Below are 17,440 nucleotides of genomic sequence, written 5' to 3'. Positions count from 1 at the left end.
AAAGATACTATTTTAAACACAACTGTTTTTTTGATGCAGTTCTTATTATTTAATGTATATTTGAAGATCAGCACCAATCCCATCAAACTGGGAAAACTTGTATTAAGTATAAAACAAAATAGTTTTTGTCATGTACATACTGGACCATTTCTTTTCTTTTCCTCCCTTTTTAACATCTTTCTGTACACTGATATTCAGTTCGTCTTTTTACATGCTACAGTAGGTTTTCATTAAAGTTTAGTAGATCTTTTAAAAGAAAATATTTTTAAAAACTATACTTAAATTCATCACCCATTTCGTAAGGTTCACCTGTTCAAGGACAATCAGCCAATCACGTGGCAGCAACTCAACACATGTAGTCATGGAGACATAGTGAAGACGACTTGATGAGGTTCAAACTGAGCATCAGAATAAGGAAGAAAGGGGGCTTTGAGCCATGGTTGTTGGTCTGAGTATTTCTTTGCCCACTTAGGCCCCCTTAGTACCAACGTGGTCTGATTTAACCAGCACAGCCTACCTGAGTATTGTTGCTGACCATGTCCATCCCTTTATGACCACAGTGTAGCATCTTCTGATGCTACTTCCAGCAGGATAATCCATAATGTCAAAAAGCTCAGATCATCTCCACCTGCTTTCTAGAACATGACAATGAGTTCACTGGACTCCAACGGCCTCCACAGCCACAAGATCTCAGTGCAGTAGAGCAGCTTTGGGATGTGGTAGAACAGGAGATTCTCATCATGGATTGTACTATTGATAAGTTTATTGATCTTTAATCAGTATTGATTTCAAAGTCCTAACTAAGCTGATAGAATTTGTTATGAAGTTGCTCCTTGTCTCTTTTTCCCTGTTCAACTCTTCTTTTTATTCTCTTCTTGTGTCCGTTTCCTCTCTGTTTTGTCATCTTTCCTCTTGGTGTTTGGCTCTGTGTGACAGAAGTAATCCTCCTAAATGAAATCAAAGCCAAATCCTCAGCTATCGACTAGAAGGACATCAAAGCTCCATTTCCACTAAAAATAAAATTAGCATTAAACTCCAAAGTTCCATGGAGGATTTTCTTACTGTATGAATTTTAATGTGTGTGTAAAAAGGTTGCATTTAATGGTTCATGGTTTAATGGTTATTTCTACTTTAGAAGGTGGTCCTGATGAAGTGTCTGGTGGGTATTTTTTAACACTAGAAAAGAGTCCTTAATTTATCTGCTGAGAATCATTAAGCTCAGAAAGTGAATGCATCAAATAACTTTTTTATTTATATGAATTTGATTATTTGCTGACTAAAGTGGTAAACTAGCAGCTAACAAAAAGCATTAATCTGGTTCTGTACACCACAGCAAAATAAACAAAATGTTTAGCAAGACTCCACCCCTCAAATGTTTATCGAGGCGCATCCAAAATTTTACAATAAGAAAATAATCTGATTCCGGATAAAAACGGGTGCTGGGTGTGAATATTTAGCTTGAAGTACGGGCAATCATCCCCTAGAGTCTGAGGAGGAAATGACCTTTTTCATTAAGAGCACGAGGAGCTCACATCTAGAACCTCACGCTCGGTGCCTCCAAACACTCAGCTCAGTGGTGCATGCTTCAGCTCAGCCTCTTTCTGCTCGCACCAGGACCGAAATAGAGGTGCTGCAAGTTACAGACAAGTGAGAAAATGGAGTGATGAATAAATCAGTGGATGGCGATGAGCGGCTAAATGGAGATAGAAAGAATACTATAGTGGGAAGAGAGGTCTGCAGACTGAGAGGCTGAGTATCTGAGTACCACTGGAAGCCTGTAGATACAAAAAGCACAAATGTTTGAGGGAGTTATTCAGTACTCAGCTCAACTGACAAAGGATCTCTGGGATTTTTTTCCTAAATGTCTAAAAAGAGAAGCATAAATATTCAACTTTTCAGGGCAATGAAATCCTCTCACTGCAGGACTTGCTGTTATGTAGTAAAGGGTAAGACAACGCAACGGTTTTACTGTTACACACTCACGTGTTGCCCTTTCCTCCTTTTCTAAATCTACAACCCCAGAACAGAGTGTATGTTGAGCCCTCTGGGAGGAACTTGTGGCTTCGACTATAAAAGTTTTACAGTTGTTGAAAATCAGCAGGATTCACTGCCATCCTGCAGGACTCTGACACTTGATGCTTATCAACAGCAGACAGATTTGAGTCAAAGCCAGGGTGTAAGTCAGAGCAGGTCAGAGTTCAGACAGTGAAGCATAAACCTGCCAAGAGTCGCTGGGAAGATTTATTTTAGTTGAAGGTGGAGATCAAAGGTCATACATGTGATTCATGTGCTACTAGCTGTCACTTGGATGAGGCATGCCCCGTGTCTATTCCTAAAGTTTTATATGTGAAGGGAAAAGAAAAAAATGTCTGTGGCTCTACAACACTCAGGTGCGTGTTAGGCCTGGTACAAGCATACCGATTTTTTTAATCTTATGAGATTTTTTTATCTGGTCAACACCTTACACGTGAAGATAAAAAAATCAGTTTTGATTGTATTGTGTGTGGTGTGCTCTGAAAATATAATCACAGAAAAACATACACATGACGATGCTGTCCCGCAACTCATCTACAATCTAGTCCTCCAAACCAGACAAACGTTGAAACGTAGAAGAAGAACCATATCAACAACTGGCAAAAAACAAAGAAGAAGAAACATAGTAACAACCGGAAAACACAACACACAGCATGGAAGAGGATATATAGGATGAGGGAATGATGGTGGTCTTGGGACTACTGTTAACAGAAAAAGCCAGAACTGAAAAAAATAACAGACTGGAGATGGCGTGAACTTGGACTTGTCGGCTACGACCTGTTTTGGAGCGGATTATTGGGACAAATCGGCTCGTAACACACCTCAGACCAAATGATAATTGGACGGGGAAATCTCACGATGATTGGGATGTTTGCCATCTGAGGTCAGGAAGAGGCAAAATCAGGAAAAAAAACAGGCCAAAAATCATTATGTGTGTACCAGACCTTAAGACAATGCCACGGAAGAAAGACATCAGAAATCGTCATTGAGAAGCAACTGTTGCTGGCCATCAATCTGGGAACCATTGATCATTTGGAGCCCATCATTCTACATAGAAAGTGGGGGAAAAAAAAAAAAAACATGCAAGACAGCTGGTAATCTTTGCAGGAGATACCCCAATATCAGACCTGACCCATCCTACTTTTTTGGGACCCTTCTGTTGGGGTAACAGTCTAACTCATCTGACCCAAAAGGGTGGAGTTTGGCACACCATAATCCGTTGATTGATTCAGGAAAAAAGTCACTTCCTGTCTGACCTGGCTTTAAAAAAAAAAGGAACGGCTCCTTGTTTAGAGCAACAGATTTTCTTTTTTTTTATTATATTTCTGTTAAAATTGTGTTATCAAGCACCGCTAAGAAGAAAGAACACAAACTGATGGATGATGCCGTTCTCCTCCTTTGTTTCTGAGTCCTGTTTAGATTCTACTTTTAGGAAGGTTTTGTGCTCCGGTGGCGTCATGTTATTACGTAGCTGAAAAATTTATCGCTATCCAGCTGAAACTCCACCTCTCAGGTAAGGTTACGGTTGGCTGTGGAAACACAACAAGATTACTGTTTACAAACCATATCTGCATTCTAACATCCCATCCTGCACCTGTTGGTGGGTTTAGTGAGTTTTCAGACCCCACAACATTATTGCTCTCTGCAACAGCGTCCATTACAACTATATGTACCAGGTTGATTATGCAAAATAGATGATGACTTAATTTAGTGGCTGCCAGTAGATAATCGCCTTACTGAGGAGTTTCAAACAGCAATAAAGTTTATTCAAAACAGGGCAGCTGTGTCCTCGGTACTGACAGCTCTGTTGCTGAAACTGCTGACTTTGGGAATATATCCTGTCGTGCATCTGAGAAACGTGCTTTGGGATAATAATGAGGATGATGATGATGATGGCTGCTTTGCTGCCATATTGGTCATAAAGTCTACACAATCCGTAAAGGAGTTACCTGCTGCTCTGCACAGAACATATGAAGGCAAAGCTCTTTTAGTCATTCAGAGCTGCCTATTCTCTGTTTGAAGGATTTGGTTTGATGGGAAAGGGTAGATAAAAAGTAAAGGAAGGGAAGAAAAGGTGGAGATTAGCAAGAATAAACACTGGAAAAGATGAGTGGAAAGAAGGTGACACATGTGAGCAGATTAACTGCTGCCGAAGCTCTGCAGCTGCTCTTAAATGCCTCACCTGCAGGCCACCTGGCTGACAGTTCACGTCACTGCTATATTTCTAAACTAAGATGGACTGAGGTTTGATTAAATGTAGGGAAAAGGATGGGAATGGCATGTTAGCTCTAGCCACCAGGAAAATTCCTTCAAACTCAGCTGAGCCAGAAGAGGCAGGAGGGGATGGATTTAAGTCAGTAAAGACTCTTTTAAATTAGTGAGCGCTGTGGTGCACAAGGCTCCATGGTTTTATATCTTTGGATCACATCCAGTATCTGTGAAGGGCTGCTAAGGTAAGATTAAGAGGAAACACTTCCAAATTTACATATCAGATTTGCATTAGGAAACACTTAAAGTCTCAAGTGTCATCAGTGAGTGTTACACAGGAGCACTAAGCTACAAGGAAAAGTCAGCTAAACTACTCTGAAGAGGATAAGAATTCAAATTAAAACTGATTTTTAAAACTGTATAAACAAAATGGATGAAAAACTGGTTTGATGATCTAAAGGCTGCAAAGTATGTGAAGAGTGTGATTATGTCAGGCCGCAAAAGATGGGAACCACCAGTTTAACAATGTTACCACTGAACACCAGGTTTATTTCTGCTGCTATGCTGCACAGAGTTAGAGCCTGGCCCTTTAAATGACTGCTTAAATGCTGTGGGTGTTCCTCAAGGCTCCATCATTGGTCCCCCCTTCTTCCCTCCTTTTGCATGATGCTGCAAGTCCAAAAATTAGAATATACTGTATATCTTTTTGTAAAAGAAATGGCTGATAACGCCCCCTTTAGAGTAAAACCAGGTTTTGTTTTTAGTGATGCAGAGCCATACATGTGCTTCTCTACATCATGAGAAAATTTTAAAAAACTCCACAGCCCCTCCCTCCAGATGCAAATAGATGGATCCTTGCCTTGCAGGCAAAGAAAACCACGCCCACCAACGCATGTGAAGGGATGTAAGCTTATCTGGTTCAGATTTGCTAGTTTCAGACTTCTATTCTTTCACTTGATCTGATGAAATGTTCATGCAATGGGACGGATTTGTGCTTTTGAGGGGTGTAAAGGTAACACCGGACTTTATTTTTTACCTGCTGACCCTCATCTGGCAACAGACAGCAGCTGAAATCGGAGCAGCAGCAACTTCCAGCAGCACTTCCTGCTGTAAGCTACAACCTGCCGCGAGTCTCCACAGCTTTCCAGAGCTGCTGACAGGCAGCTAACAGTGCTAACGGCTCAGACTGATACGGTTCAGGACCACCTGGTTTATGTGCAGCTGAGGAGATTCAAGAGGGGAAAAGTCTTCCACCTCAAAGACACTCTGTGGTGTAGCTGCTTTGTGAATTTCACTTTCCATCTTGCCAGTCAGCTGAGCTGCTGTCTGTCAGTCATTTCTGCCTGCACATCCTGACCCGCCCAGTCTCCACCACCTGATCCCGATCCTGATCATCCCACACCTCCCACCCCAACCCTTGCAGTTTCAGGCATTTTTCAAAGTGGGCAGTGGGTGTAGTTACACTTTAAATGAAACTTTGACAAAGGACAGCGCTCAACGTGTTACACGGTGTACTTCATCAACTTTGCTTCACTGTTTCTGATCACAAACGCGAAGATGCTTGCGAGAAGAATGTGTCAAATCTAAAACCACAGGCATGGACTGAACAAAACATTTTTCCTGTGTTCTGCAAGAGAGTGGAGGCAACCATTTTATACTGGGTGCAGCATTGGAAGACATAGGAAAGACAAACACTTTTCTACAACAAAAAAACCACCGGAACACGTCTGAAAAGTGCAAACAAACCAGACAAATCACCAGAATGGAGTTTATCACATCCAGATCTGCAAATATTGAACGGATCAAATTAAAGAGCGCCCTGCTGAATGGTGAAATACTCTCCCATAAATAATTATGACTAGTACTTCTACTTGAAATGCTAGTTCCTACTTTCCATGATCGTATTAGATAATTCACTGCACATGAAACAAAGCATCTGCTGTTACAGCACATACTCTAGCATCTCAGTCTTTCTTTATCTGGCACCTGATGTAAAACTAGAAGATACACTTTCAGATACAATCTGGTTTTCTATCCTTCTGTTTTGATGAAATGGATCATGAATTATATCTGGAACAGAGTTACTTTCTACATTTAGTTTATTTAGGTGCCATATGGAGAAAATCTCACATGTGCTGCAAAGATGTGGCAACAACACACATTATTCTCAGCACATCACAGAAAGTGAAAAGCCAGATAGATAAAACTTATCAACAAAGACTTTAAGCCACATTTAACAAGCCATACAAAACACAACAGTTAGTATATGTAGACTTATTAAAATCTGAGACAAGGACAGCATCCGTGTGGCTAACGGAGCGCTTACAGCTCCTTTGAGAGTCCGGGTTGGAATGAGTTGTTGATAAGGAGACGAAAATGGCATTTTATGGCTGAATGTTCCCACCAAATCAGCTGTAACCTCAACAGTCAGCTTTAATTAATTCCCCTGATAGATAAAGGAAGGAAAATGGGAGGAGGGAGGATTAATATGAACTCAAACAGAGGCGATAACGGAGGCCTGATGGAAAAAATGTGGTGGCTGAAATAGCCAATGGGAAAGCTGGAGGAGGTGCAATCGTCTACTAAATATCACCAGAAGTTAGATTGTCCATATTTAGTTCTGAAATTATGAGTTTTGGGGATCTTGATGTTAAGATGGTTGCAAGTTTTCTGCCCCATTTTCATTTCTGGTCTCATTTGAGAGCAGAAGGGAAATCTAAGCTAATGAGTTATACAATATTAAACAATGAAAAAGTCCAAGGCTCGATAAAAAGAAAAATGTGTTTGTAATGAACTGACAAGGGTGAAAAGTGAAGAAGAGGCAACCGAGTGCGAGTAAACGGCACGCTTTGTAAAAGCTGACATGCACAATTTTCAATGAGAACTTAATTAACCTGTTTGCCATGTTTCCCTCACCGTCCTCAGACTGACAACACGCTTCGATGAGCACAACAAACATCCTCAAAATGATGTCAATGAGCATGAATGAAGCCATGCAGCCTGTATTTAATTAAATGTGGTGCATAAACACAACAGCACCACAAGTAATTTAGGAAGCACATGGATTTATGTCAACTGGATTGTAGAACATGTGAAATTAAACTGGTTTATGTGAAGAGGTGAAATATTAGAGTTTTTCTGACTCTTACAAATAACTTACTCAAATGTCAATGTTCTACTTTCCTTACAGGACTAAAACCACATCGTTCACAAACCAAATCGTTTCCTTTGCTTCTGTGACACGTTCTTTGTTATAATTCAAGAAAGACTTCACACTTTTATGAAGCGGAAGCATCTATCGCTAGCCGATCAATACGCCACCTACAACAAATGCAACAAAGTTCAGGATTTACCACACCAAACCATCCCGTGCTGACCTGGACTCGCTGGAGGAAACGTGGCTTATAAAACCTCCATCACTTCCATGGAAACCGGCAGGACCTTCACAATTCATTTCAATCATAGACAGAGTAATAGGAGAACACACTAGCAGAGTTTTTTTTACAGCTGGAATCAAACTTTTCACCACAAAACAAGGAAAAGTAAACAAGATTTCTGGTTCTGGCTGCTAGGTCCTGGTTTTCTGTCCCACAGTGATGAGACTTTGTTACCAGCAGAGTCTCTGCTTTTCATATGACTCCTTGTTTGTGGAGATGGGATTTATGGCTCTTTGAAGGGAGCTGGATCTTGAGGAGCCGTTCCTTTCAAAGTGCCATTCAAAAGACTGGCTTGTTCTTACAATATCTTACAAAATTTCACAATATATAAGTTGTGACTCGGTTCCCATCGTTCATTTAAAAGAGCCGTTCAAAAGAATCGATTCGTTCATGAATGTCACATCTCTACTTGTTTGTGTGGTTTGCTTGAAGTGGAGAAATTGGCAGAAGCTCTAACGTGAACAGAGCTGTTCTCATGCTTTTCTTACATTCTATATAACTTCTTGGTGTTTGAACTGTGTTTTGTTTGGATGCCAACACTTGGTAGAGTCTCCCCATCATGTTGCCATGCTACATGTTAGCATTGCTGCTTCCTAGTGTGTACTAACATCTTCTGGACTGTGTTTTATGCTGAATAAGTTTAATACCTTTAACTGCATTTTTGTTGCAGCATTTTATAAAATGTATGATGGAAAATAAATAATCTCTTTGGTGTTTTGTGACATAATTCAGACACTTTGATGACAACATGTACTTTTGTCCCTCGGAGACAGATGAGGGAACATGACTTCACCACCAGCCTCCAACACACATGTGGGGGAATCAGGACAACTGACAGGAGCCAAAACGTGATGGAGGGCGGGCCCAGAGCAGAACGCTTACTGCCGCAAGGCAAAGCGTTGCATGTTGAAGCTCAGCTGCCAGCAATCATTAGATCATCCTCGGTGTGTTTCTGTGGATGTGTGTGGGAGGGGGCTGATGATAAACCATGACTTTAACTGCCCGACATCTGTAGTCCTGCTTTACTTATTAGACGGGTGACAGAAAAACACAGATTCAGCTGTGGCATATTTCCAATTACATACAGATGTGTGTGAGCATGTGCTGGTATCCGTCAGTATACACCCACAGCAGGGCGATGTTAGAGGCACAGCAAAGCTGCAGGCTTTTTCCGATTATGTAACCATAGGAACAGATGCACTCATCACTTTTGGACGTCTGTTTAGAGAGGACAACCGTCCTGCTTGCCGGTATGGCGTTAATTAGCAGTCACAGTTTTTGTTTGTATCTGATTTGCTCAAATAATTTATTTAAATTGATTTAAATTATTTAAATCCTGGTTTTCTGATGCCTTTAACCCAATTCTGTTCGGCCATTAGCAAAAAATCTGGTTATTCAGTATCAGAAAGAAATAAAAAGTGGTAGAGTTTTCCCTCGGGAAGCAAACAAAAACATGACATGTTGAAAATGCACTGTAAATCATGGATTAGTGGAACGGAAACTTCTGGTAACAAAAACTGCCTTCAGTCAACTACCTGTACTATTCTAGCAAAAGTTTGAGTACAGCTGTAATCCTGTATGAGACAACAATGGGACAATATTCTTCTCCCAAATGTCCAGCAGCTGATCTCGGCATCTAATATTCTGGCGTTTTGGGTATAACTGGCCATTTTCAGCTAATTTAGTTTCCCTTTATTTGCTATCTGGGTTTCATTCTTTGCTGCAAAACCTCACGTGTATAATTCACTTTTATTTGGTCTTTACATACTGTATTAACACACTGGACACAAAAACTGAAAACGTGAAGCAGGAAAAGTTAGACAAAAATAATTTTACAAGCCTGTTTTATGACATTTAATGGGTTATGTACAAATTCAGTAAACAGGGTTATTTACATTTAAATGCAGGCAATGCCTCGGGTGTTTCTTTTGTACAGCTATTTACAAAACAATCAGGTGACACATAAATTATTTGTTCCACTGCTAAGACCTGTTTCTGTCTACTAGAAGGGGGGCCTTAGAGTCCTGATACTTCCAGGCTGTCAGTCCTCCTGTTGTCCACCAGGTGGCAGCACTTTAAGCAAATTTGGTGGCTTTTGGTCGCTGTTACTCCCACAACTTCCCCTTCTTCCTCAGCAAATGTGTCACATTGTCATCTTTTTCTGATTGTAAAACATACCACATCAACCAACCAGTAAAAGGTTTCATGTTTTTTTGTGAGCACTTTACTACTGAATAGTCTGTTTTCACTATTTCTTCCTGCACCAAACGTAACAATATTACAGAAAAAGTTTTCAGAAATATCCCTGGTTGTACTTGACACATCAACACAATTTAAAAAGTGGTGGGTTATTCAAAGTCCACACTGTCAAAATCAGTTGGAACAAAGACTCAGACAGGCTGAATTTTGCTGCTACCTCATCTTAAAACTGATCATGTGATTTGTCTGTCAACTCCAGATAATTAGATAATATAGGCTAATTTTTGTCCAACTTTCTATATTTTTTCTGTTCTGTCAAAGATAAAATATTTAAGATTTGCAAACCATTTTTTTTTATTTAAATTTCATACTGAGTCCAAACTTTATTGAAACAGGGTTGTACACTGAAACAATGTACACTGATGCAGCCTTGTTATAACCTCCTGTACAGCCTTATACCTGGTTCACACAACGATTTTTGGGCTCTTTTTGTCCTGTCTTTTTGTTGGGCTGATTTTGCTTCTTCCCAACCTCATCATTGTGAGATTTCACTGTCCAATTATCATTTGGTCTGTGGTGTGTTACAAGCTGATTTGTCCCGATAATCCACTCCAAAACGGGCCGTAGCCGACATTTAGGATTATTGAACATGTTCAATATTTCAAAGCCGATTTCTGAAGAAATGTCGATGACTCGTGCATTCTGGCTGTGTGGATGGTGATGTGGTATGGAATGTAGCCAATCAGAGAGCGAGCTAGCTGGGAACAAGGACGTAAATAAAGTCCGTGTTCACCCCGTCTCCAATCTGTTATTTTTTCAATTCTGGCTTTTTCTGTTAACAATAGTCCCAAGACCTCCATCATTCCCTCATCCTATATATCCCCTTCTATGCTGTGTGTTGTGTTTTCCGGTTATTACTGCATTTCTTCTTCGTTTTTTGCCAGTTGTTGCTATGGTTCTTCTTCTATGTTTCGACATTTGTCCAGCTCGGAGGACTAGATGGTAGATGAGTTGCTGGACAGCATCGTTATGTGTGTGTTGTCCTGTGATTAGATTATTGGTGCACACCGCACACATGATCAAAACTGTTTAATGCCTGATTTTTTATCTTCACGTTTGATATCTTGAATTGATTAAAAATCTCATAAGATTAAAAAAATCGTTATGTGTACCAGGCTTTAGATCACCTGCAGCAAACACTGGAAACGTCTTTAAGAACCAAGAAGTCCAGTTGTCTTTATTCAACCTTTTAGGATTCCTTTTATTTGGATGACTGAGAATCTACACCAGGGATCTCCAATGCCCACTGTCCCTCTGGTTTTAGATGTTTTCCTGCTCCAACACACCTGATAAATGGATCCAACAGCTTATCAAGTTCTGCTTAATGAGCCATTAACTTCAACATTTCTGTAAAGTTTAAAACCCAAAACACACAACTGTCAGTCCTGCCATTTGAGTTTGTTTTTATGTTCAGACCAATATTTTCTATACACTTAAGACAATACAAGCTACTTTGTGTCCTGGCTTTTTTAAGCCTTCAAGCCTTATTTCTGAATTTTCCAGATGTACAAATGACGTGCACATAAATATCAGGATATATATAGTGGATATAACTGAGAACAGATGGTGCCAAACTGGCCAAAAACGGCCATTTTGGAGACCTCCGCTGAACCTCTATAATGTAGTTTTGCTTCATTTTGTAGAGACATTGTTTAAATATTGAACTCTGATCTGACAGAGGTTTAGAGTTACAGCTGTTTTGTCTCTGTGTGGATGTGGCCCAAGTTTGAAAAACACACTTTTATTTTCTCCCTCAATCTTTGTGTATCCTCAAGACAGCTTCAGAAATCATTAGTTTTCATTAATTGGAGAGTTTTTATTTTTCCGTGTATTGACTATCAAATGATGCTTATGTACAAGAGGAAGAGAGATTTGAAAAAAAAAGTGCTGTCAATCACATTGGGTCAAAACATTTAGATGTGTGAAATTCCCAGAAACTACAAACAGGCTCAGGAAGAAGGTGGACAGGTGTTGAGCCGTGTCTGAGGCTTTAAAACGTCTGATCCCATTCACAGCGCTCTGATCTTAGGACTGCTGACCCTTCAGATCTCAGCAGGGGATCCCTCCAGGTTGCTGGCTGACAGAGATCTGAAGTTATCAATCCCAGATACAGATACATTCTGAAGGCGTTTAATTTCTGACATGAAAGAGAAACTCGTGTCTGGATACTGAGATAATCACCCAGTTTCAGTTCACAGGATGTTGCCGTGTTTTGGTTTACTATAAACACTCCCCAGCTTCACCTGTTCAGCTGCTTGTTAGTTTAGTAGATCTTTTAAAAGAAAATATTTTCAAAAACTATAATGAAACCCACACTCATTGCCCATTGCGTGAGGTCCACCTGTTCAAATACAATCAGCAGGATTGCAGCCCTCAAGGACTGGAGCTGGACAACCCTGTTCTAATCGCTGGTGTATCAATGTAAATGAATGTTCGGTGGCGGTTGGAGAGGCCGTAGGCGTAGATTGGCTGCCAGGTTTCCATCAGTCTGCCCCAGCTGTGGTAACACAAGTATGCTATATAAATATAACACATTTTAATTATAATGGCTACTTCCAGCATAATACACCATGTCACAAAGCTCAAATCATCTACAACTGCTTTCTGGAACGTGACAATTAGCTGACTGTACTCCAATGGCCTCCACAATCTAAGAATAGTAAAACCGAAGCTTTGTGAAACACTGAATCACTTTGACACGTCTGCCATGAAATCGATTTGCTGCCTCAAACCATTTGAGCAGGCCAGAGATTGCCATCTGCTGGCTGTGCATGTGTGATGCATTTGAGGGAAAAGGTTGTCAGGGCTTCAACGCCTCTCGGCTGTACGTCTCATCTTTGTTCAATAAAGGTTACAAAATCATGCACTATCATTAATAGAAATGAGGAAAGGGGGCCGTTAGGTTACTGTGATGATTGTGAGATGATGGACTAATCTGTAGGCTTTTCCAGCTAAACCAGTATTTTTAATGGGGAAAGATGGGAGAGAAGCGTCCTGTACAGCTGTGATAGTGATGCGTTAAAGTTTTAGTATAAAGAATGAAACTCCTTTTAAAGCCTTAAGACACTGACGAGAGCAGAATTTTCACATGCCTATGAAGCAGCTTGACATGTTTATGACGTAAGAAGACCTTAACTAGTGTGGTCACGTGACTGTTGGCATGCTAAAGTAGCATATCAAAGCCCTTCTGCTTGATAAGTATAGCCAGTGATGGGTGACTCATTTCTGTGCATTTCCTTGAGATATGTGCTAACAAATAAAGGTCTCTGTCTCAAATCTACAGCAACTGTGTGAAGCTATCCAGTTAATTTGGAGCAAAATCTCTGAGGAATGTTCCCATACCTTGTTGAATCTATCACACCAAAAAAAAGAAGACAGTTTTGGAGGAAAAATTAATTAAACTACAACACATTTAAAGTAAGCCGTCTCTCTAACAGCACAACCAAGTGATCAAACCGACTCCATTTAAAATCCAATTACAAGATTATTTTCTAGATCATAAATTTCACCTCAACACAAAAACTACTTGACTAAAAGCTAATGAAACCGACTGCATTCACAGCCATCCATCACTCGGTGGTGTTAGCCGTTGAGGCTTCATAGTGTCAGACATCCATGTTTAAACATGAGATGTAAAGTCATGTTTGCTGGACTTCGCCTGCTCTGCTGCCTGCAAACAAACCTGAAGCTTTCAGCGCGCTGCAGCTGATCAACATGATGAATCCTGCTGCAACAGTGTCTTGATTTACTAAAGATTTCCCAAGAAAATGTACACCATGAACAAAAAGATCATGTGGAAAAGCTTTGATTGACTTCCTATCCAAAAATCAGTGGAGTGTAACTAACAACCTGCTTCCCCAGCAACAAATCTATAAATAATTAAAGTATTAGTTAAATGTATAAGATCTTTAAAATGAGTGAAAGGAAAAAAATGGGTTCAAAACTGTGTGCCAAATGATTTAAATTTGATAAATGACTTCATCTCCGGAGCCCTGGTTAGTTGCTGCGTCTCTGGGGAAATAAGCCGAGAATGAGAGCTGGTGGCAGCCGTGGAGCCAAATTTTTCCTGCCCCGAGGAACTCCATCCAGCTGGGAATAAAGATATTTCTCTAAAGTATAAGTCAAAAATTTGTGTAGAAATTTTAGTCTGAGGAAAGCATTGTTGCCTTTTCAGATCTTTTAGAAAAAACTTCTTATCCCAATACCACAGAAATAATCAATGTATCTCCTCTCTGTATAATAATTCAGATAATAAGAAGTGGAAATAGAGAATTAACAGGAAAATCCTGCACTTCCAGGCAGATTAAAGCCAGCCTGAACTCCCCATTCCTTTGCTTTGCTCCCCACCACTTTATTATCCACACCAGTCAAACCCAACCAGTAACAGACTGGAAAGCGTGACCTAAACAGGCTGAACCATCATGTTCTGAGCTGGAACTTTACTTTCCAGAATCAAGGGGCACCATTTTCCAGCTGAATATCTTAAACTTTGGTCCGAGTGCGCGGTTAGAGGCGAGTCACCAGCTGTCAGCTCGGTGGGGAGATACTGCACCTCATTAAGCTGGTGATGTGATGGTCATCAGATAAGAAGCCCAATCCGAGGCCAGAGCTTCATTCGCAGAGACCAAGCTTTATATCTGCACTTCATCTCCTGTGATGGAGGGTGACCAAGCAAATCCCAGCGAGGGAAGTCAGGAGAGGAGATTTCTACTGGAAGCACCAGTTTAATAATTAAACTGCAGCCTATTCTTATCATACTGTGGATAAGAGCGGCGGCAAACGTCTCTGGCAATCACAGCCGGTTGTTTCTCTCTCATTTAGCAGCACATCAGCCGTAGGGGTGAAAGTACGATCTCCATCATACATGAAGCCAGTCACCGTATTTAGATCTTTCTCAGTGATCTTTACAATTATTCAGTTTGAATAAAAGATTTTTAAAACTAAGACATGAGTTTTATTTTTAGAGAAAAAACTAAATATACTGAACTTGTAGAACACAATCCAGATTATTATCTCCAAGGTTTTTTATTTGGCTTAATTGAATTGGATAATATCTTTAAAGCAGCCTTTAAATAAAGCTAACAAATTTAAACAGACTTTATTTGGTTCAGTTTCTTTTCACTTCCTGTATTTCTGGGGCTTTAATTCAGTCCAATGTTTGATTATTTTAAACCTCCCCCCACAAAAAAAAAAAACTTTTGAAAGCTAATTAAAACAGAACTTTTCTAAAATACGTTTAAAATTTTTTGAATTTATTTCATCAGATTAAAATGAGAAGATAATTTTTGGACAGTATTCAGTGCGTTTTTCTCCATATGTGCACGCGCGTGTATAATGCACATCTTTCTTATCAAGCCGTCTCCGCGTGCATCCTTTATTTCGCACGGGTTTCTGTGCATGTTTAGCGCAACTTATGAGCGCGTGCCTGTAATATAACATGTGCGTGAATTATGAAGCGCCTGCGTGTGTGTGCGTGTGTGTGGGACTGGCACACTGACCTGCGCTCGGGTCCCAGCAGCGCTCACAGATCCAGGTTTCCCTGCAGCCCGGACTGAAAGCACGGGGACAGGCGCGCGACTCTCCGCTGCCATCAAATATAATGAAGACGTTGATGATGACTTTTTTCTTTTTTTCTTTTTTTTTTTTTTTTTTAAGAAAAGCAGGACAAAAGAAAGAAAAACATGGAAAATAAATAAGAAAGGAAAAATACGTTTGTGGAGATTTCTGCGAGTTTAAATCCACATCCTCTATCCGCGCGCGTCGCGCGAGTCTTCCTCGGCGCTTCTTGTGCAACTATGTCATTTTTTTTTAACAAAGCAGTAAAATTTGAGTTCTCATCTCTGATTCTTTGTTCTTTATCTTTAAAAAAAGAAAAGAAAAATTACTCCATCCTTCAGGCTCGCGCTGAAATCCATGCAGCGGAGCTGGAAAGACTCGCTCACCGACCTCCGCGGCCAGAACAGCTTCAAGTCCAGAGTTTAAACCATCTCCGCTCCTCCTGCGCTGCCTGCTGCCGGTAGGTCCGTCCGGAATGAGCGTGCCTGTCTGCGTGCGTGCGCTCTGGACACGAGTGAGAGCCTTTACGCACAGCGCGTCAAAGCCGAGTGGAGCATCAGAGGAGGAGGGGGCGCTTTGTTGGGGGAGAGGAGGTGGAGTGAGGAAGGAAAATGAAGAGGAGATGGTGTTAAATTGAAGCCAGTATACAAATTTGGAGATGCAGGAATAAAACAAATAAATAAATAAGGGAGTGATGAAACAGATTAAAAGAGATGAAGAAACAGTGGTGTAGCTAGACTTTTACATAGGAGGTGGTGGAGGTGGTGGTGGTGGGGGAGTAATAAAGGAAATGTGTAGTTCTCTGATTAAATTTTCAGAGCACACCACACACAGTACCTTCAAAACAGATTTTTTTTTTTTTTTTTTATCTTCACGACCAGATAAAAAAATCTCTTGAGATTAAAAAAATCATTATGTGTGTACCAGGCTTTAGAATGTCTTTATAGTTATTTTCAAATCTAATGTGTAAATACACTCACTAAAAACTAAAAATGACCAGGTTTCCCACCATTATCTTAAAACTCATCTAGTGCTAGCATATAACTACATTAGCATTGCTACGTAGCTTCATGCTAACACGAGTTTAATAGGCTTACATAACGATTGTATTTGAATCTCTTCTATAAATATGCAGCCACATGTCAGCATTTTTAAATGATGAATAATTAGAAACTACTTTAAAAATTTACTTGAAACTGGTGCCATGTTACTGGTGATTCATGCGGGTCTGTAAAGATGTTCCTGTCCTCCTCCACCTGTCTGTCACTTGAGGTGTCCAATCAGATTTCCTCCCTGGCCTCCTCGCTGAGGACAGAAGCTAGAGGAATGCAGAAGAAAAAAGATGATATATAAGTTGGAAATGTTCACGTGGGATCCCGATTGGAAGCATCTGAGACTTTATTCATTAAAGGCTACAACGGTTATGTTGCTTCTTCAGAGATGGTGACATACTGATTACATGGCTGGTGGACAAACCCTCTAGTTAAAGGATCATATCAGTCAGATTCAGACAACTTTATCCCAGGAGGACAATTCAGCTTTGTGGCATCAGTCTGATATAAATGACGACAGAATGACAGCGAGCCAGTCGTGACTAAAGTAATAACTACTTTACTCAACGGATGTCACTGTGGACTCTTCATTTCATATGTCTGAATACCAGAATAGAATATGATAAGAAGACCTGCTCAGCTTTATTAGCCTTTGAATGAGGACTGGTGGAGATTAATTTATTCTTTCATTCATTTTCCATACCTGCTTTATCTTATTAAGGGTCGTGCAGGACTGGAGGGGATGCCCTGGACAGGTCGCAAAGCTCATTTCTACAATATATATTATTTATATCTCACTTCACATCAGTGGATGTGAAAACACCTCAGCTCTCCATCACACTTTCTTTTAGATGAATAAACACCCACTTCAGTCAGGTTTCAGTGGAGTCGTGA

At 40.3% G+C, this 17,440-nt stretch overlaps 1 protein-coding gene across 1 annotated transcript in view; it reads right to left on the bottom strand.

Annotated features, from left to right (window-relative positions):
• The window catches only part of npy2rl (neuropeptide Y receptor Y2, like), an 82,470-nt gene extending 66,547 nt beyond the window's left edge, over window positions 1-15,923 (bottom strand). Inside the window, exon 1 of the mRNA XM_041984556.1 lies at window positions 15,437-15,923. The gene's annotated coding sequence lies outside the window, so the exon portion shown is untranslated. The remainder of the gene's footprint in view (window positions 1-15,436) is intronic.
• Between the last annotated feature and the right edge of the window lie 1,517 nt (window positions 15,924-17,440).

Source organism: Melanotaenia boesemani, chromosome 5 (assembly GCF_017639745.1).
Source record: "Melanotaenia boesemani isolate fMelBoe1 chromosome 5, fMelBoe1.pri, whole genome shotgun sequence".
Lineage (NCBI taxonomy): Eukaryota > Metazoa > Chordata > Actinopteri > Atheriniformes > Melanotaeniidae > Melanotaenia > Melanotaenia boesemani.
Note: the sequence above shows the minus strand (reverse complement) of the source record. Positions and strands in the feature narration are given on the sequence as shown.